Below are 21,262 nucleotides of genomic sequence, written 5' to 3'. Positions count from 1 at the left end.
TGAAGATGCAAATAACCCCAAATAAGCCCTATTGGTTGATTAAAATTTCTAAGTTTTTAGCAAATAAAAAATGCAAGAATACCACTTATCGAAACTCAAGGACTGCCCCAAAAGGTATACATATTTTTAATTAATAAAAAGAATAAAAATGTAGACTATGCTTTTGATTAAATTATAAAGTAATTTTAAAAAAACAAAGAAAGCAGAAGTAGGAAAATGTATCTTTAATTGTGCTGATGCTATAAAATATCAAAAGCAGTCCCATTATGTGGCTTTTTTAAATATCAGCAGCAAAAATACATTAGATAAAATCCTGTAAAATCTGTTCTTAGAAAATGGAAAACGTTTATAATAAGTAATTTATTTTAAAAATTCTTGGAAAGATTATGTGTTTATTTGAAACAAAGAAAATCCTTCTTATAAATAGCTGAATAGATTAAATATAAAATAAGACACTCTTACATTTATCAAATATGCAAATATTGTTACTGACAGTATTTAGTATTCTTAAGAAAGATACTCAAATACTGGTAGTCATGTAAATACATGAAACTTTTCTGAACTATAACTTGACAATGTATATGAAAAACTCTAAAAATTATATAATAAGCTTTGATTCAAAAACCGTATTTATCTAGACAGAGGAAATGTGCAAACAAGTCTATTGCTATGATAATGATTATGATGCTATTATTTGTCACACTGACAAATTCAAAACATCACTTAAAGGTATTATAGTGAATTGGTTAATTTCACTATGGTACATCTGCATTATTTGGTTAGTAAAAAAAGTTTTAAAAACTATTTAAAAAATAAATAAACTACAGTAAACATAGGTATTATTTTATGGTGTTATATAGTTAAGTGAAAATAACTCAAGATATTGTACATAAAGTATTAACTCAATTGTGTAAAGTACATATAGTACACATATACCATACCAACATGCAAATCATTATATGTCCCATTTAAAAGAAATGCACCAAAAAGCCAGTAACTATTTTCTCTGCATGATAAGTTTATGGATGATGTTTATGTAGTTCTTTTTATCACTCTATATTTTCCAAATATTTCACAAAGACTATATCTTTAAATTCAGAAATGAATAACAAAACAATGCTTAAAGATTTTAGACGGAAGAAATTTGAGTTGGATTTTAGACGAGTGAACCAGTATGAGAAGTTCACCAACTTTACAAGGAACAAAATAAGTTTAATATAATCTATTTAAGATTTTAAATGGGTTGAAGCTCATCTGAATGGAACTTTGAAGGTAAAACATCGGAGTAGTGTTTTAACATTTTCTCCCACGACACTGATAATGATCTCACAAAGTTGTTTATAATCATTTTATTGCATTCATCAGCTGAGACTAATTATAACTCAGATGAAAATCATCCTTGCAGAGTGCATTCTAAATATTAATAAACATAAATAATGCAAGTTTACTATTAAAGCAATTCAAAACAACAAACAGAACCCACAGGGAGTTCCTTAAAATTAATCTGGTTCCATATAAATTCTGTCTTAAAATGTTCAAAGTAACAATATCCCATATCACAGGATGTATTAATTTTTTCATTTCTTTTTGTTCTGTTTTATAATTTTATAAGACAAAGTAATAGATGTGAGTGGTTGGCAGGTCGGGAAGACTTTAGTGGTAACTTCTAATAAGGAAAATGGAACTAATTTAAATATGAATTGGCCAAGAAAAACCAGAACCAGCTGCTTTAGATGTTGCTTTTCTAAAATTCTGGAATGTTTTCCTTATACTTTTCGCTTATTTCCTGGACTGTCAAAAATGGAGAACTATCAAGGATATGAAACATATTTGTTAACTTCAAATATCTATTTAAAATGAATGGGTTTCAAATCTCAGATAAACTGACATGTTAGTAGTTAAAACTTGTAGCTTTGAACAGCATCTCCTATTAAATTTTAAGGGGTCTTCATTTTGATTGTTTTGAAGTTGATGATATAGCACACAACCAGAATGATTGGTTTTGTGACCTTGGGCAAATTAGTTAACATTTTAGAGTTGCCATGTGATAATTGATGATAAGTCTTTCTCCCTTACAAAGTTGTTATTAGCATGAAATGAGATATGATATGTAAAACACAGAACATAAACTTTACTAATGTCTATTCCTATGATTACTGTCATATTTTCCTTTCAGACTCTGCATGCCATTATAATTTATTGCCATCACCTTCTTGTCTTATATTGTCTTATAGGAATCATTGAATTCCAAGAGACATGATGATACCAGTGTCAACTCTGCCACTTAATATGTGATTTAACTTTTCTCAACCTTACTCTCTTCAGTTGTTAAATGGCATTAGTAACACCTGATGTAACGTGTAGTCACATAAAGCTGCTCCAGATACATTGGAGAGGATTAAAACAAACGATGTGAAAATACTTGTAACTCTAAAATGCTATTCAAAGGACAACTCAGATGATAAATTCTGCGTATTTGTGCTACTATTGAAGGTAAACAATGCCAAAATCTTAGTTACTATCTGACATGCAATGAACAAATGCTTCCAAACATTTAAATATTACAATATTTCCTAATGCTTTAACATATTATATAGATAACTTCTTAGAATTTCATAGTGATTGATTGTGTTTACATAAAAAGACTCCAATTAAAAAAGAAAACCATGATGCTTTCTCAAAGTTTCCTTTTGTCATCGAGAACTGTTGATGTTATGTAGTCGAAGTTTATGTTTCCTTGGATAATGTCCAGAAGTTTGTTTTCATTAAGAAATTTCTAACCAACAAAATACAAGAAATCTTAATGCTCTCCACTCTGATTTTCTTTGCCATAAACTTCTTATCCTAAATTCCAATATGACTTAAGGAAAGAGCTTTCATTTCTTCCCTTCTCTATAAAAAGAAATATATTTTATCTTAAAAGGAAAAAGCTATTTAATAAATATGACCAAAATTAGTACCATGTGAAAGTTGAAGGCATTTCAATTTCAATAAAGGTGATGGATAAAGAAAATCCCAAAACAGAAAGTTTGACTTAAAATGTTTGCTACATTTTAAGGCTTTAGATTAAAGATTGCGTGCAGTAAACTCTTAGCAAACTTCAAAATCACAATGTTGGTGAGAAGCAAACTACTAAACAAGGTCATATTTCAAATGAAGAGGAGAAGTATCCAGATTCAATGTTTATATATTTGGTTAAATCATTCATAAATGCTACCAATATTTGCATAGTAGAAAACATAAGAGTAACAACTTACATAATTTCATTTAATCATTAATATTACTAAAAAGCTTAAAGTTATGTCATCCTCCTTCATATTGCAGATTTTTCTGCTGACTATCTGGTTTGATGTGGTAGACCAAACGGCCCTATAACAAGTTTACATTGAGAACAAGTTTCTGGTGAGTGGTAAAATTGAAAAGTTTTGTCTTTGGTTCTCTCAAATCCAGAAAATTGCACAGGTGAGTTATACCAAAACTTAAAGGAACAGATCAACTCTGTTCTATACAGACTCTTCCATGAAATAGAAAGCTCCCAAAATATAATATGAGTCTAAAATTAGTTTGATGATCAAACCGGACAAGAATAATATGATAAAAGAAAATCAGAGTCAATCTCACTTGTGAACCTAATTACTAAGATCCTAAGTGATGAAAACAACACATGATGAAGAGGTAAGTTTTATAATAGGAAGGCAAGGTTTAATTGATTAATTTAGTTCACACCATTAAAAGCGTCCAAGTGTCTAATGCTAGACAATATACTGCATGTCCTTTGTAAACATTACATTTATTTTCTTCCATGTCTGCTTCCTTTCTCTTTTCTCTTCCCTCTAACCTCAACCTCTCCTAAACCTGCTAACCAACACTCTGAAACTCTAATATGCCTAAATTAGCTCAGCCTCCTGTCTCAGAGTAAAGATATCTTGAAAAACATTCAGATTTATGTGTTACATTCATAGGAAACTTTATGTTTTAGAGATTTATATAGGATTAAGGCAGTAAGTACCATCAGTTAAAGAGCATTAGGCAGCAATACAAGAACCGTTTTGGAGTTGAAGTAGTGGTAACTTTCTTTGTATCCACACACATTCATCAAAGAGTTGACCACAATTCTTCCTGCAGGAAAGATCTCATAAGTCCTTACTACTCACTGGCTGAATTGCCCTTTGCTGTGGATTCCCTTTGACTCCAGAGCATGATAACTTGATAACTTCCGTTCTTGGACTTCTCCCATCTCATATATAGTTGATGTGTGGTTTTCACCTCTTAGCTAATAATGGTTAGCTCATTTAGCCTTGTGCTGTAATCTGCCCTTAGGATATATTTTCCAACTTTTTTCCTGCAGGAGCCTCCTCCTCAGCGTAACCCAAAAGAGTCTGCTTGCCGTTCTCTGGCTCAAAATTCAATATCCAGAGATAATTCCTTCTAATAAATGCATTCGTCATCTTCATTTACATAGAGTTTCAAAAAGTTAGACATTCTGATTATTATTAAATTTGTATAACTCTACCACACTTTTTATACTTACCCAAAGTACTTACAAATTAAAATACAATAAAGAGTAAGACATTTATAAGTTTAAAAAGGAGGTAGTGAGGATAGATGCTGTGAAGTATTTGGAATGCCTAATATCAGGCATTGAATTTGACAACCAAGGCATAATGGACACATACTACAGGATTATATTTTCTACCCCCACCCCCACCCCACACATGCCATAAATCTCTCAGCTGAGATTTCTTTTTATTTTACCATATATAAAGGACACGGTTGTACAAAAGACAAGAAGAGTCATAAAACAAATACATCTCATTATTCCCATCCTTAAGCTTGTCTTTTTGAAATATAGATATAAAAAAGAATGTGTGCTGAATGATTTCCTCTAGATAGAGAAAATAATGGAAGAATAGCACACCCATTCCTGCATCTCCATCAGTCTGTTTCAACCAACAGTGAGGAAACATTGTACTGGAGATACATTTGCAAATTTACAATATTTTGATCTCAAATGTCAGCATGCAATACCTTCCTAAAATTTCTTAACACAAAAATAATGAAACTGGAAGAAACTTGAGAGATCCAATAATTTTTCTTGGGGTTGAACTGTTCAGAACAGATAGTTATCTTTCTTGTTTTTAAGAATTTACACAGCTATCTATGACATGATTTTATAACCTGGGTGGTCAAGAATGAGCTAAACTCTGTTCATTCTCAATTAACCAAAAAAAGTGCAAAAATAAACCAAAAGGCTAAAATATCAAAATGTTCTGTTAAATGATTATTTGAAACAGATTTTCAACAGAGCATTTCGTAAGTGATTAGGTGTAGGCATGATGAAAAGCATAATTTCCTCAAATGCAATCAAATATTACAGCATTTCCTAAAACGTTTAATAGATTTTTGTTAAAAATACATTTAAGAAATTCATATTTAAAAAAAGTAAAAGTTTTCCTTGCTAAGAGCCTTCACAGAGTGATTAATATGCAAACACTTGTTTTGACGATGCAAATGAAGAATAATTCGTATAAGCATGTCCTGGACATCTTGGGTTTTTTTGTTTGTTTGTTTTATTTCACTGTGAAATCTTGAATTGATTAGCCCTATGGGATAAAAATATGGATATCTCTGGGGCCAGACCAGTGGTGCAGCAGTTAAGTTCGCACGTTCTTCTTCGGCGGCCCAGGGTTTGCTGGTTTGGATCCCGGGTGCAGACCTACACACAGCTTGTCAAGCCAGGCTGTGGCAGGCGTCCCACATATAAAGTAGAGGAAGATGGGCACGGATGTTAGCTCAGGGCCAGTCTTCCTCAGCAAAAAAAAAAGAGAGAGAGAGAGAGAGAGAAAGAAAAAAGTGGAGGATTGGCAGCAGACGTTAGCTCAGGGCTAATCTTCCTGGAAACAAATATGGATATCTTCGTCTGTGACCTCTTTCGTTGATTCTGGGAAGACTTATGATGCTTCCACAGAGTACAATAGAAGTAACAGTGTACAACTTCTGAGGCAGGCTCATAAAAAAGCAATGTAGCTTCTTTCTGTGTGTGTGTGTATACACTTGACATCCTGAGCCACCAAGCAGAAGTCTGACTATCCTGAAGCCACCATGCTATGAGATAGCTAAGCCACATGGAGAAGCCACATAAAGGTGCTCTGGTTGACAATCCTAGTTTTAGATTCATCCCTCTCTAGGTGCCAGATATGTGAATCAATGAGCCTTCAGAGGATTTTAGTCTCTAGCTGTTGAGTCACCCCAGCCATTGGGTCTTCCCAGCTGAGGATCCAGCCACATAGAGGCCCATAGAAACCACAGAGAACATAAAAAATTGTTGCGTTAAACTGCTAAGTTTGGGGATAATTTTTTAATGAAGGAAGAGTAGCTGGAGTACCACTGGCAGTGAACAATAAAATACAATTATAAAGGTTAAATAAGTATTTTTAAAAAGGCAAAGCAGAATATAACATCATGATTATTTTCTTAAAGATAAATATGAAATTTTTAATGAAAAAATGGATCCAATTTTCAAATTCTACTAAAGTAAAATTATGCTCATTTCTTCTTTCTTTGACAGTAATCAAAACTGCAGTCAAGACTGTTCCTTTCTAGATGTTAAATCTGTGGTATAAAACTATCATGTGGAAAATTCTCACCTTTGTTCTAAGCCTACATATTAAGCATCTATTTTGAATGAACTAAATTTTTAGAGTTGAGGTAAACTTAAATTTAATTGTAAATTTTGTCCTTATTTGCCACATAAATATATTGCAGGTATATGGTACTTTTTGTATGTCACTTAAATAGCTAATCTTCATTAAAGCAGAATTTTCTGCTTTTTCAAAAGAAAGTTCAAGAGCCAAAATAAGAGATCTCAAAAAGTTACTTGAATGGTGCACACTTGTATTATGGTATTAAATATTTAAATTCAGATATTTTCAATGGTTTTTCCACCAATATTTATAACACTACCATTATCCTTTGATTATTTATGCCTGAATCTATACTTTCTGCTTTACATTCAAGGAAAGGTTATTCATTGCCATATAACATGAACTAGGATTTTGAAACAGGAAAATGTCATTTATATAATTACTTAACTATTAGTATTCTAAATCGTTGCATTGTTTTCCTTTAGGAAATTAATGAGTACATTTTTCCATGTGGAAATCATGAGTAGAATACATAAATAGCAATGGCCAAAGCAATACTGCAAATTTTAAACCCGTCTTCTCCTGTATAATTTTCTTTCGTCTCTCACTTATTTTTGGAATTCGGGTTTGAACAGCATTAAAAATAATCACATTTACCCAACTACTTGCTACTCATATCTCAAACCAGATTTTATTTTTCAATCCTTCTCCATTTCCAATGTTTTGGTAAAAAAATCTATGGATTTTCAGTTGGAATTTCTGGCTTTTGTGCCTTAGTTTTGTGAAGTAAAATTGCAACATCTGTATGCTTCCATGGGCCCTTTTCTTGCATTGTGAATTCAAAACGTAATTGTGAAATTTATCTTCATGCTTAACAAATCTTTATGAGTCAGGTATAAATGTGAATCCAAATGAATAGATACTGTGGTAAAAAAAAAAAAAAAAAAGTCTTCCCTTACTCCAAACTTTGATGCATATGAACCATCTCTTCACTGTATTCTTCTTTACTTTGGTTATTAGGAAAAAATCTAGATTATTCTTTTGAAGGGTGGCTAAGTCCCATTTTATAAAATGTGTTTTCGAGGGCAGTGATTCATATTCATGTCTATAATCACAGAGCCAGAGACTTGTGACCCAGAAGGGAACATACAGATATTCTATCACAATGTTTTCATTTAGTTGGGAAAGCCACATGCACAAGTCACATGGTTGGGTAGTGACAATGTGAACCTGGGGAGTGGTTCCCTAACCCATAAATTGGGTGATTTTTCCATTAACTTATTTACTAAGTTTTCCAACTGAATTCAATTTTGACAAAAGCACTTTGGAGAGGGTTTTCCTAGTTGTGCCTCAGTTACAAGGACTTCAGCAGAAAACCAAATTAAACCTCCCAAGAAAAAATAAACAATCAAATGAACAAAAAAAAAATGAATAGGCAAAGTAACCATAAACATAACCACAAACCAGAATTAGGGGGAAAAAGAGAAAAAGCTTTAAACTTCTGGCTTATTTTTCTCTGAAGGTGATTACGTTTTCCACAGAAAACTGAGAGTGTGATATTGTTTTTTAAAAGTGCAATGTAACCTCAGTTCTGCTGCAAAAATTCTCAATGACATATAGAATCCAATGCTTTTTTTGAGACTAACTTTGATCATATATAAAATTAGTGTGGAAATCAAATTAGCCACAAGATCCCTTCACCTCCAAAATCTCACATTACTTATAAAACAAACAAACAAATCGCAACAAAAAAAATCCACACAGTTTTTTTCACTGAAGTTCGTCAAATATTTGCCAACTAAAAAATATCACTTCTGAAATATTATAGCAATGGTTGCTTTAAGAAACATAAAGTACAGGAGGTTACACGAAGAAAAGCAAATGCCAGCAGTACTTAATTTTGAAGATAGAAGGATCATTAGATCAAAAAAGAGGTTCAGATAATGAACTCACTTTTAAGTCTCAATCATTCATAAATTTATTTTTGAAATTACCCTATCATTGACATTTTTTTCTCTGTAAAATAAACTAGATCTCTAATTAGAAATTTGACTATGCTCAGTAAACTTTAGCAAGCCTCATTTAAAATATCAGAGCTTACTACTATGCTCCGTATAATTTAATACACTTTGAGATGTCAACAGAATCTTACTAAAGAGACAGGAACCTGCCCAAAGTTCCAAACGGAAAATGTGGTTACAATCTTGGTCTCTTGACATACGTTCCTTTAAATAATTATTTAAGTTCTAAAGACCATGTCTTCTATTTCAATCAAACTTTAAATTGGAAATGAAAATGAAATCTGTAATTTACTAATTATTGGATGGCTAGACGGATGGATGGATGCTGGATAGAAATTTAATGACTGCTTCCCTTGGTATATAGTGCTACATAGGTGTGAGAGATTTGATAAAAAGAATGGAAAACAAGTAGATTTGCAAAACAGTGCCATTTAATTTAAAATTATTTTTTCTCTAAGTTGCTGTTTGGAAACCCAAGCATTACTAGTTTAAGTGAAAAAAAAGGAACAGGGCAACTGCTTTCTTCCTAACTCCAGTTTTCTTTCATGTTTTCTGGGTGTATTAAAAACCTCTGCTGGTACCAATTTTTACCTTTGTTTCCTTACATATATTCCTAGGTTGCATTTTACTAATTTATTTTCCATTAATCTTTATGTACTAATAAATTGGAAGAATTACAGAGATAAATAGGCAAAGAGGAGAAAAATACCAAAATGTTGTTTTCATTCCACTCCCAAGCAGTAAAATAACATTTTCATCTTTTTGATATGAATACTTTTTTCACTCTTGGAATGAGAAAGTACATTCTGCTTTATTTGAAAAATGTTCCCCTTAGGAATAGAAGAATTGTAGATAAAGGAAAACACATTATACTCTATAGTATTCTTAACTAGATCACTCAAGCTACCTCTTCTTATAAAACTGATCTTCCAAAAATCTGAAGTAAATTTACTGGCAGCTACGGCTATTCTTTTGGTACAGAAAACATATATGATTTATTAAATTTTTCTTACGTTGTTAATTCGCAATTTTGCCAACAGATACAGAAGTAAAGAGTTAAATTTTAAGTATTTTCAAGGCTTGGGAAGAGTGGTGGCTTATTTTCGGATTATAAAATTCATTGGCTCACCTTTGAGGATATGATTTTTAAGCTGAGTTTGAATTAGTTATAAGGCATATTGTAATATTTTTAAAGTATCGAGATTGTGAAATTTGTATTAATGTGATGCATCATATAATCCTTTATCTCTTCATTGTAATTTCTAAGACATCAGAATGGTTCAATCCATGGTTATTTTTCTGTTTTGTTTTATTACCTAACTCTGATTATGACCTAAGATAACATAAAAATTGTATATAATATGAAATTATTAGATATATTATATGCGCGTATGGATATATAATCTCAAAAACAATAGAAATCCAATTAAAAATCAAGGGTCAGTTTTCCCTTTTCTCTTAAGGAGACAGTTTGCCCAAACACATTTAGAAAGTAGGGAAGGAAAGCATGCCACACTGCTTCTGAGTTTGTCCCTGAAATATTGCTTTGAGTCAAGCACACCTCATTACTCTGCCATGGGCCCACAGATCTCATCACAGATCAAGATCAAAGCTTGAAATTCTTGGGCTACACTATTTCTCTCCTTATCATGATGCAGCTATCTTCCTTGAATTATTATTCTTTTTCAGAAATAATCCTTTTCTTGACCACCCTACCTTTCATGAAGCCACACCTTCTATCCACATAAATTGTTCATCCCCAAACCCATCCATCAGAGTGCATTTACCAAAATCGGGGGTTTTCAGTCTAGAAGAAAAATCCCACAGGGCTCCACCGTCTATTATATAAAAATGTAATAATTCTGGTCTTCTTTAGAATTTTCTCAATAGTGTGAATGGTGGACATATATTTTTTTTCCTGATGGTCATATAGAACCTTTCCTTCTCTAATTATTATCTGGTTTGAATCACATTGAATCATGTTCATATATATAACAGAAAAACACACACACACTACAGTTTAACCAGAATGCAAAGAAGCAGCCTATTCATGAACTTCAATAATATTTTATTTAGCACACTATAATTTTTAAAGAATCAAAGTTTAAAAATCAGGAAATTTTATATAAAATTCAGGATATTGATGTTACTTGAAATGCAAACAAACTTGTTACATCGGAATGGCATTCCCAAGTAACAACTATAGGATGAATCCGAGTAGTCGTAGACCCTTTTAACTGAGCTTAAGCTCTCCCTGTTGAGGTCCTCTCCATCACCCAAACAAAGTAGCTACTTTTTCAACCACCTACTTGTCACTTTTACCTTACAGGTCCTTAAAATATATGTTTGTATTAGTCAGAGTACTCCAGAGAAACAGAATCAATAGTACATTTATATATACCATTATATATTCTGTAATATTCAAATATATAGAGAGAGACACACACATATACATACATATATATTCACATATACACACATATTTTTGAATGTTTGTGTGTGTGTGTGTATATATATATTCACACACACAAAGGAATTAGCTTATGCCATTATGGTGGCTGAGTAGTACACTGATCTGCCATCTGCGAGTTGGAGACCCAGGAGAGCCAGTGGTGTAGTTCCAGTCCAACTCCTAAGGCCCAAGAACTGGGTGAACTGATGGTCTAAGTTCCAGCCCAAGTGGAGAAGAAAATCGATGTCCCAGCTCATCCCAGAGAGAAAGCATGAATTTTCCCTTACCCACCTTTTGTTCTTTTCAGGTCCCCAGTGGATTGTATGCCCACTCACATTGGGGAAGATGATTTGCTTTACTCAATTTACTCAGTCTACCAATTCAAAAGTTAATATCATCCAGAAGCACCCTTGAACCACAACCAGAATAATGTTTGACCAAACATCTGGGCACCCTATAGCCCAGTCAAGTTGACATATAAAACTAACCATCACAAGGCCACCTCTTGTCAACTTGGCACTCATACACATATCTTTAAATTACACTTAACTTCCGGTAAAGACAATAACAAGGTCATAATTCCACCTAACATGATACAACTATCTTGCATGCAACTAAAAATGCACTAACCCTTCTCAGAATAGGAGATAAAGTCTTTGAGTGTTCACTCTTCTCCATAACTTAAATACCTTAGTATCTCGTAACTTAAATATTATGCTGTAAAAAATATAATATATATTATAAGTGGATACACGATATTATGATAATTAGTCAATTCTGATGGTAAGTGAATAATTTTATGTTACATGATAAGAGAATAAAAGAGAAAAACAAAGATATTTGCTTAATATATATTAATATAAGTATACACTAACATATCTTTAATATATTATTATATAATATTAATATATTATTTATTATAATGTTTTGTATTACATTATATAATAATTATATTATGGCATGATTAAATAATTATATATATTAAATAAATATAGAAACATATTTATAACAAAATAAGAAAGAATGCATATAAAAATTATAGTCCTCATTTCTGTAACTGGTCATGTGGTTGTAGCTAGTATTATAATGACCTTCTTTTACTATCCATTCTGTACCTTTTGCGTTCAGCAAGCCACTCAGTAGTTATGGTTCTTTATCTAGTGAAGTGACCTAAGCCTTCATTTCTGAAGGGTCTGGGCCAATAATAACCCTGCCTGGACTGAGTTGTTTTTCATTAACTGAAATCACTGGGCATGGTAATCCTAACAGACATCCTAAGGGATCCCTTGTATTCTGGAGGTATTCCTTGCCTCCACTGTGGAGTGGCAGTCCAATTTTAACTGTTGATTCAGAGTATATGCAGCCTTCTGGAGAACCTTTCACAGTCCTGCAAAATATTGTCACCTCACTGGCACTGTAACTGAGTCTTCAAAATGTCATTTCTATCAAGCCAGCTGCTTCAGGATAGTGGGGAACATGGTAAAACCAGTGAATTCCATGTGTGTGGGTCAATGCTACACTTCTTTGCTGTGAAGTGAGTTTCTTGATTAGAAGCAATGCTGTGTGGAACACCATGATGGCGAATAGGGCTTTCTGTAAGTCCATGGATGGTAGCTTTGGCAAAAGCATCGCATGCAGGGAAGGCAAATCCATATTCAGTGTGAGTGTCTATTCAAGTAGAACAAAAGCCTCCCATTATGTGATGAAAGTGGTCCAATGTAATCAATCTGCCACCAGGTAGGTGGCTGATCACCTCAGAGAATGGTGCCATACTGGGGACTAGGGGTTTGTTTCTACTCTTGGTAGATTGGGAACTAAGTAATGACTATAGCCAGGTCAGCCTTGCTGAGTTGAAATCCATGTTGCTATGTCTATGCATATACTCCATCTGTGCCACCATGGCCGCTTTGAGCCCGTTGGGAAATGACAAGAATGGTTGGGGAAAGAGACTGACATTAATATCCACAGAACAGAATGGGTCATCCTTTCCACTTGCTTATTAAAATCTTCCTTGGCTGAGATCACCCTTTAATGAGCATTCACAGGGGATATAAATGTCTTAACATTTTTTGCCCATTCAGTGAATTCTATCCACATACTTCTTCCCCAAGTTTCCTTGTCACCAGTACTCTAATCATGTTTCTGGTGAGTTCTGGACCATCCAGCCAAACCATTGCCACAGCCAATAAATCAGTATACAATTACAAGTCTACTAATTTCTCCTTCCGAGCAGTTAACAACCAAGTGTACTGCTCAAACTTCTGCCCACTGGGAGGATTACCCTTTGCCACTGTCCTTCCAGGATGTCCTAGAATGGGGCTGCAATACTTGCTGCAGTTATCTAGCATTATGCAGAGCCATCTGTAAAGCAGGCCTGAATCCTCTCTCCCTTTGTCAAATGATCATAGGCACCCCATCCGGCCATAGGTGCAGGCTAGGAGAGAGATGGTAGTATAGCAAGAGTGGGCATTTGGGTCATTTCAAGTAACTTACTTTTGCCTTCAGGGCCTGCTCAGGCCTGATCATGTATATACTACTTCCACTGATGATGGAGTGCTACTGTGCATACCCAACTTTATGGCTTGGTGGGCCAGATAATGCCCAGTTCACAATAGAACGCTCAGGTCACATGGTAACTTAATGGCCCATGACCAAGCATTGAATCTCTACTAAGGCCCAGTAGCAGTCCAAGAGCTGTTTCTCAAACAGAATAATTATATGTAGGGCTTTGCTCCAAAATCCTAAGGGTCTGTGCTGTGATTCACCTATAGGGAACTGCCTAAGGCTCCAAACAACATCCCTATCTTCCACTGACACTTCAAGCACAATTAAATCTGCTGGATCTTATGGTTCAAGTGGCAGAGGAGCTTGCACAGCAGTTGCACCTGTCGCAAAGTCTTCTCCTTTTCTGGGCCCCACTGAAAACCAGTAGCTTTCAGATCACTGATGAATGGGCCAGAGGAATATGTTGTCTCCAAAATCCAAAGCACTAGACATTACGCCTCCTTTTTGGTTGTAGGAAGAGCGAGATGCAACACTTTTCTTCACCTTAGAGGGAATATCATTTCTTTTTCAAGATTTTTTTATTTTTCCTTTTTCTCCCAAAGCCCCCCGTACATAGTTGTGTATTCTTAGTTGTGGGTCCCTCTAGTTGTGGCGTGTGGGACGCTGCCTCAGTGTGGCCCAACGAGTGGTGCCATGTCCACACCTAGGATCTGAACCAGCGAAACCCTGGGCCGCTGAAGTGGAGTGCACAAACCTAACCACTCGGCCACCGGGCCAGCCCCAGAATGAATATCTTGATATGCCCCATGTGGTACCAATCCATGGATCTGAGTGGTGGTGCATCCTTTTGACTAAGCTTAAGTGCTCCATTTTGCCACCCTTTCCATAATTTGAACTATGTATGTGTATGTCTTTCCAACCAGCTACTTGTCACTTTTACCTTCCAGATCCTTACAACACATTTGCAACCAAGACCAAAAATATAAGAAAAAAAAAATCTTTCTAACTGTCCATAACTGGAATATTTGCTTTTTCCACATTGAAATTAATCCTATGCATTATTCCATAATTAGTTCTTTTTTTCCCCTGTCCATCTTTGCCTAGAAAAAATGATAGCAGTGCCTTTACTAAGGGAGACTGCTCTTAATAGCTGCACCCTAAAGTTATAAGACAAAGCTGAAGCTTTGAAGTGACTACATTTAAATTTGATTGGTCTTAGACACTTCTTCTGTCTTGTAGAAGTTCTCTTCATGCTTTGGGGGGAGAGGGGCACATTTCATTAATTCCTCTGTTTATATATACTCAAGTAAGATGCCTCATAAATGTAATTCAATTTACTTACCTCAATAGTGGTAATTATGAAGAATATGCTTTAAAGTCTATTAAGTTTTATCTAAATTTAATTATATTCTTTGTAAAGAGATACCAGGACTAACAGCACTTTTGTTTTTATATCATACATTTGGAATTGCAGTGCCCGTCAGAATAAAGACTGCACATAATTACTCATGTTTGATTTGAACTATGAAGGCTGAATACATGGATGCAAAGTAGGCAGCAAGGAGAAAGTGATGTTAGGCAAGGTTAGCAGCATGTGCACAGCATGGTGATGTGAAAGAGGATGTTGTGTCTGAGGAGTAGAAAGTTCTTCAGTTATGGCTAAAGTAGATGGTAGTGAGAGAGTGACGGAAGCTGTGAATATTTGGTAAGTAAACAGAGAGGGTACAGAGATATAGCAGCTAACAAAATAACCTTAGTATGTCCTACACAGGATACTAGATGCTATCTTGGAAGCTTGGTGGTAATGGTTGGCCAAAGATGTGTTTATAGAGTAGTAACATAATAAAAATTGTGTTAAAAAGAATTTACCCTGTAAACAATACGTGTTATGGACTGAAGAACAAGGCACCTGGATTTGTGATGCAGAGTAATGAATTTATTTTAATATTATAGACAAGGAAGGACATATGTGTTATGTAAGGATTTAGGAATAAGACCAAAGTATACAAGGGACATACAACAGATATTTTACAGTTAAAATTGACTTACTGGGTATGGAAAGCTTAAAAATGACAAACAAAACTGATCAACTGGATGAGAAAAGGGAAATGAGTCAAAAATCTTAGCTTCCTAGGGCCTGGCCCAGTGGCACAGTGGTTAAGTTCACACGTTCCACTTTGGCGGCCCCGGTTTTGCTGGTTCTGATCCCAGGTGCGGACATACACTGCTTGGCAAGCCATGCTGAAGCAGGCATCCCACATATAAAGTAGAGGAAGTTGGGCACGGATGTTAGCCCAGGGCCAGTCTTCCTCAGCTAAAAAGAGGAGGATTGTGGCAGATGTTAGCTTAGGGCTGATCTTCCTCAAAAGAAAAATAATCATCTTGGCTTCCTAGCGTGAGCAAGTGTATTCATGGACTAATCACTGAAAAAATCTGCAAGATCTACAAGGCTGTACACACACATAAAATCTCACACACAAAGAAGCTTTGCATCTTCCTTTCTAAAAGCTTACTTTGATACTTCAATACTTCAGTCTATGTTGGTTAACAGAAGAATGGCTCCATCCGAGTTCAAAGAGATAAGAATTGGTCTCAGAATGTTAGGAACATGGTTGGATTGTTCTCCCTAAAATACCAGGTTAGCCAATTGCTACTTCTACCACCAACACTTACCCACTTTGCTCATTATCTACTTGAGATTCAATTGAATTACAAGTTTTCTTTGACCATTGAATTATGAGAAATTTTGAGTGGCATCCTTTCAGTTATATAGAAACTATAAATCAGAGTCAAAAAATCACAAACTTTTGAGTCATCAGAGTCACAATGTAGCCACATATTATCTCATCATCAAAGAACCAGCCCTTTGGCTCTCTTTTATTGACTATATTCCACATATTAGAGGTAAAAATCCATTAATGACTATTATGCACATTAAGATGAAAATGATGTCATCCGTGGAACAAACATGTAATATAGCCACATGAAAATAACCAGTTGATAATAAAAAGAATATAAATCTGGAGCTCAAAAGCAACAAAGGGCCTGATTGGAACCTGAGAGTCATGTGCATATAGATGGCAATGAAAGCCAGGGTTATGCTTGATATTTTCCAAGTAGATAACCAGACAAAAAAAGAGCACTGAGGATAGGCCTGTGAAATTCAATCTTTAAAGGAATATATAAAGAGCTGAGACCAATTATCAGGAGGTTGAAGACAGAAAGGAGAACAGGGGTCCCAAAAGTCTAAGAAAGAGAGAATTTCAAGGGATGAGGGATAAACTGTGCAAAATATCACATAAAGTCAAAAGATGAGCTCTTTAAATGATCCACTAAGTGTGGCAACTGGAGATCATTAGTAATCTTACCACAAAGATGAGCGGTGTAGGGGAAGCCATCTGAGGATGTCTTGGAGAGTGTTTCTTTGCTTTTTGTAAATATGTTGTCTAATGTGTTTCAATGAACAAGGCTTATGTGGATTATAAAAATGTAAGTTAATCCAAAGTAAGTTAGGAAGTTTCTTATAAAGCTCAACATTATGTATCTACCCTGTGACACAGTAATTTCATTCCTAGGTATTTATCCAACAGAAATAAAGCATATTTCCACAAAAAAGCTGTGATCATGAATGTCCGTAGTAGCTTTCTTCATAATAGCTAAAACTGAAAATGGCCCAGATGTCTGTCAACTGGAGAATGGAAAAACTGTGGTATATCTATACAATGGAATAGTAGTCAGTGATAAAATGGAACAAAGTACTTATACACACAGCGGGATGGCTGAATCTCAAAAACACTACACTGAGAGAGAATTGCTAGACACAAAGAGCAGCTATTGTGTGATTCCACTTATGGGAAGTTTTACAACAGGCAAAACTAAACACTAGTGATAGAAATAAGGACAGTGTTTACTTGGGTGGTGAGAGATTGACTGGACAGGGATTCTACGTCTTGTTCTGGGTACAGAATTGTTCTGTATGTTGATAGGGGTGTGGATCATACAGTTGTATACATTTTGTGGAAACTCATACAACTGTACACTTAACATTTCATTGTATGTAAATTAATTTTAATCAAAGGGAAAAAGAAGCCAAACACTGCTAGGAAGAATGCATGTGGAAAATGATATTCTAGAAGCCTATCTAGATTGAGAGGGGTAAAGAGAAATATCTAGAGACAAGAGACAAGGCTGATAGAGAATTGTTTTAAAGTAGTGTGGGAGATGAACATGTTAATATAAAAGAAGGGCAAGAGAGAGGAAAATGCCAGTTTTAAGAGAGAGTATTGATAGAGCAATATCCCAGAGTAAGCCGAAGGGAAGTGAATTAAAGTTAGCAAACATGTTTTACCCTTCTACTCTAAAAGGCCACAAAAGAGACAGAATGGGCTCAGATTTAGGGACTTAGTCCAATTAATTTATAGTGGGTTACATAACCAGTCATGAGAAGAGACTAAAAATAAAAATTTCATTATTCGGGCCCCATGCTGTCCTCACAGGGATGAGAGTGCCTCTGGGGCCTCTATAATTGACTTCTAACAAGGAGATTATTTTGATCATGTTAGAGACATATCTGAAATGGACTCTACCCTGAGCGACTGCCTTGGTAAGGACTTAGCAATGCCAATGCTCATCTAAAATTGTTTTTATAGAGGAAAAGTCAAGCACTGCCAGAAACTTTGCACAGGAATTACAGTGGACTATGAAGGCTGATGCAAACCAAAATTGCCAGATGCATTTGGAAAGAGCTAATGGACCAGAATATGAAATATTAACTCAAGCATGGACACTTTCATCTTACTGAGTTTAATTAAAAAGTACTTGGGTATCTGTAAAACAACAGAAAATATATGCAAAATAGCTAGACAATCAGTGAGACGTTTTGGCAAAGTCACATCATACATAGTCCCATAAACTTTGGAACCTGGTGGAATGTGTTGGCAAAAATTATTAGGGACAAATGAATGGGTAGAAAGGACTGCATGTATGTTTGTGCAGTGCTAATTGAAATTTGAGAATGTATGAGAATGACTAGAAAATCTCAAAGAACAATACTGGTTTAAATAATGATGACAGTGCCAACACTCCAGAAACACAGCTCTGAAGTGGCTTCACTGAAAATTACTTACATTGGAAACTATGGGTTAGGAAACTGAAGTAAATAGACTAAATGGAAACCATCTGAGAGGAGAAGAATGGAAATTGGAAATAGTCTCAAAAAACCAAAAATATAATAAAAAAAAAAACCCTTACATGCTTATATTGAACATTTGGTCTCACTAGGAACAAATCTCTCTACATTGTTTATTTAAAAACTCTGGCTGTGTTTTATTGTGTAAAATTCCACTTTTTAATAATTACTTATTTAAAGATTATTTTTTTTAAATTCTCTCATTACCACCCAGTAAAATAGACATTAAAATTCCATAGAAGATTTGATTCTTCTTTTTTGCCTATTACTTGTGACATTTCAAACTATTTTTAAAATATAGGTATAAATAATGCAATGACACAGGACTTTCATTATGTTTTTAATAGGGGATACTATGGTATATAAAGAGGCATTTTTTTTTTCAAGCCACTATGAATCTAAGGGATTGTCCTTTCAGCTAGGGCTGCCATAACAGATACTGCACACTGGGTGGTTCAAATAACAGAAATCTTAGAAGACTCTAAGAAAGATTACCTTATGAAAATGGAATTGATAGATTATCTGATATGTTTATGTCTTTTACATTGTTCTCATCAAAGATGGCCCCCACATTGTACTTAATATACTTGTTTGCATTTCAAAGCAAGAGAGCATTATACCTCTCTTAGTGAGTTTGGATTCTGAACCATATTGTCTCCATCTCCTGATAAATTTTATTTTTAACTCATTGGCAGGTAAGGAGGTGTCTTTCGAAAATAGTAATGATCATTTTGGGATCAATATCGGGTCTGTAGTGCTTGGATGCCAAGCAACAGTAACTGCATTTGTTAATTGTTTCATGATTTTCTAATATAATCCATCCCCAATTTAGTATAAGAGCTACAAAGAAAAAGTGGGCACTATGAAGAATATATTTTCACAGATGCAATGGCTTAGCTGCAATTAAAATAGTTATATGTAGACCTATTAAAAAGGCATCTATGTATGAAAAAGGGTTTCTAACAATGCGCTTGTGAGGAACCCTGACAGATAAATCAAAGGTAGGAGTTTAGGAAGTGACCTTAAACTTTCTTGTCTTGGAAAAAAAATATTTGTAATCTGGTGACATATACAATTGTAGAAAATCTTGGATAGGTTAGAGGCCATTATGGCTTTTGTCACTCATGAGATTCCTTACATTTAAGTTCAGAAATCTAAATCTGTACTGAAATTTCATGGCAAAAATAAAGCAGAATGTTCAAAATTTAACACTTCTCTTTTCTCAGTCTCTGAATGTATTGCCAGTGAGTGGAGAGCCAAACCAAATCATAATTGAAGGCACTTAAGCAAAAAGAGCTTTTAAATGAAACTCATGTATTTAGCTAGACATTTTATTTGAAGAACTCAGAAAATTACAAATAATTTTCAGGGCCCCTAATTGTACTATCCATTCTGTAGACAAAAACACTGAAGCTTCTTTCATACTAGTGCTAATGTGTGTGTAAATAATAATAATAATACACTTTTGGTTAGTCTCTAGATTTGGCATCATATAAATAGAGGCATATCTCAGTAGAATAGGGAAACATTATGTTGAGTTTCGGTCATCTGTTTTAAATAACTTATAATTTAATTTGACTTAACCAAAACAACATTTCAATCTTGTCATTAGCAAGAAAAAGAGACAAATATGACACACAATGGCATCAATGTAATTCTTGATGGTAGTTAAGAAACATGCTTAAAATTCTTAACTGTACAAGAATTAAGATTGTAGAAATAATAGACATCACAAAGAAGCAATACACATGCAAAAAAACAATTACTCAAATCTCTTGCCCTTGCTAATGTTTTGGTATATGTTAATTATTATGTTCCCCCATGCCTTCTCTCTGTGTCTCAGAAATGTGACTCTACAAACCTACCCATCGATAAATTGTTTCTTTCACTTGCAGTGTATTGAACTAATCTATGCTTTTTGTTTGTGTACCTACAACATATGTATATCTGTGAGTATGGTATTAATGTATCAATTATTCACCTCTTGAAAAACTTTTGACAAACTTTATAATTATAATTGCAATAATATATAATTAATATAATATTTGAATTGCCAGAGGTGTTTGTGATAATGCTACACAAACAGAAAATTATGATCTAAGAATAGTGCCCGTGTAACAATGTATTTTACGTGTAGCTTTATTTCTTATGGAATGAAGTGAGACATTTTGGAAAGATAATAGATAATAGTACATTTCGTGTACTACTGTAGGTCATTTAAAAGTGCATTTGAAAGACATGTTTGACATCTACTAATAACCAAATATGCAATAATGGGAGGTGGCAGTGTCTCCATACGTAAAAAATACTTCTTGACATCAGTTGTAAAATGTTGGCTCATTAAACATTGTGTTAAAATATTTTACTAGTAAAATAGGCTATTAGAAGAGGAAAAAAATAAATAGAATCTCTTCTTTGGGATCGGTCCATCTCTCCTTAAGTTTACTCTAAT

This window comes from Equus caballus, chromosome 23 (assembly GCF_041296265.1).
Source record: "Equus caballus isolate H_3958 breed thoroughbred chromosome 23, TB-T2T, whole genome shotgun sequence".
Taxonomy (NCBI): domain Eukaryota; kingdom Metazoa; phylum Chordata; class Mammalia; order Perissodactyla; family Equidae; genus Equus; species Equus caballus.
The sequence above is the reverse complement of the archived record's forward strand: the minus strand, read 5'-3'. Positions refer to the sequence as shown.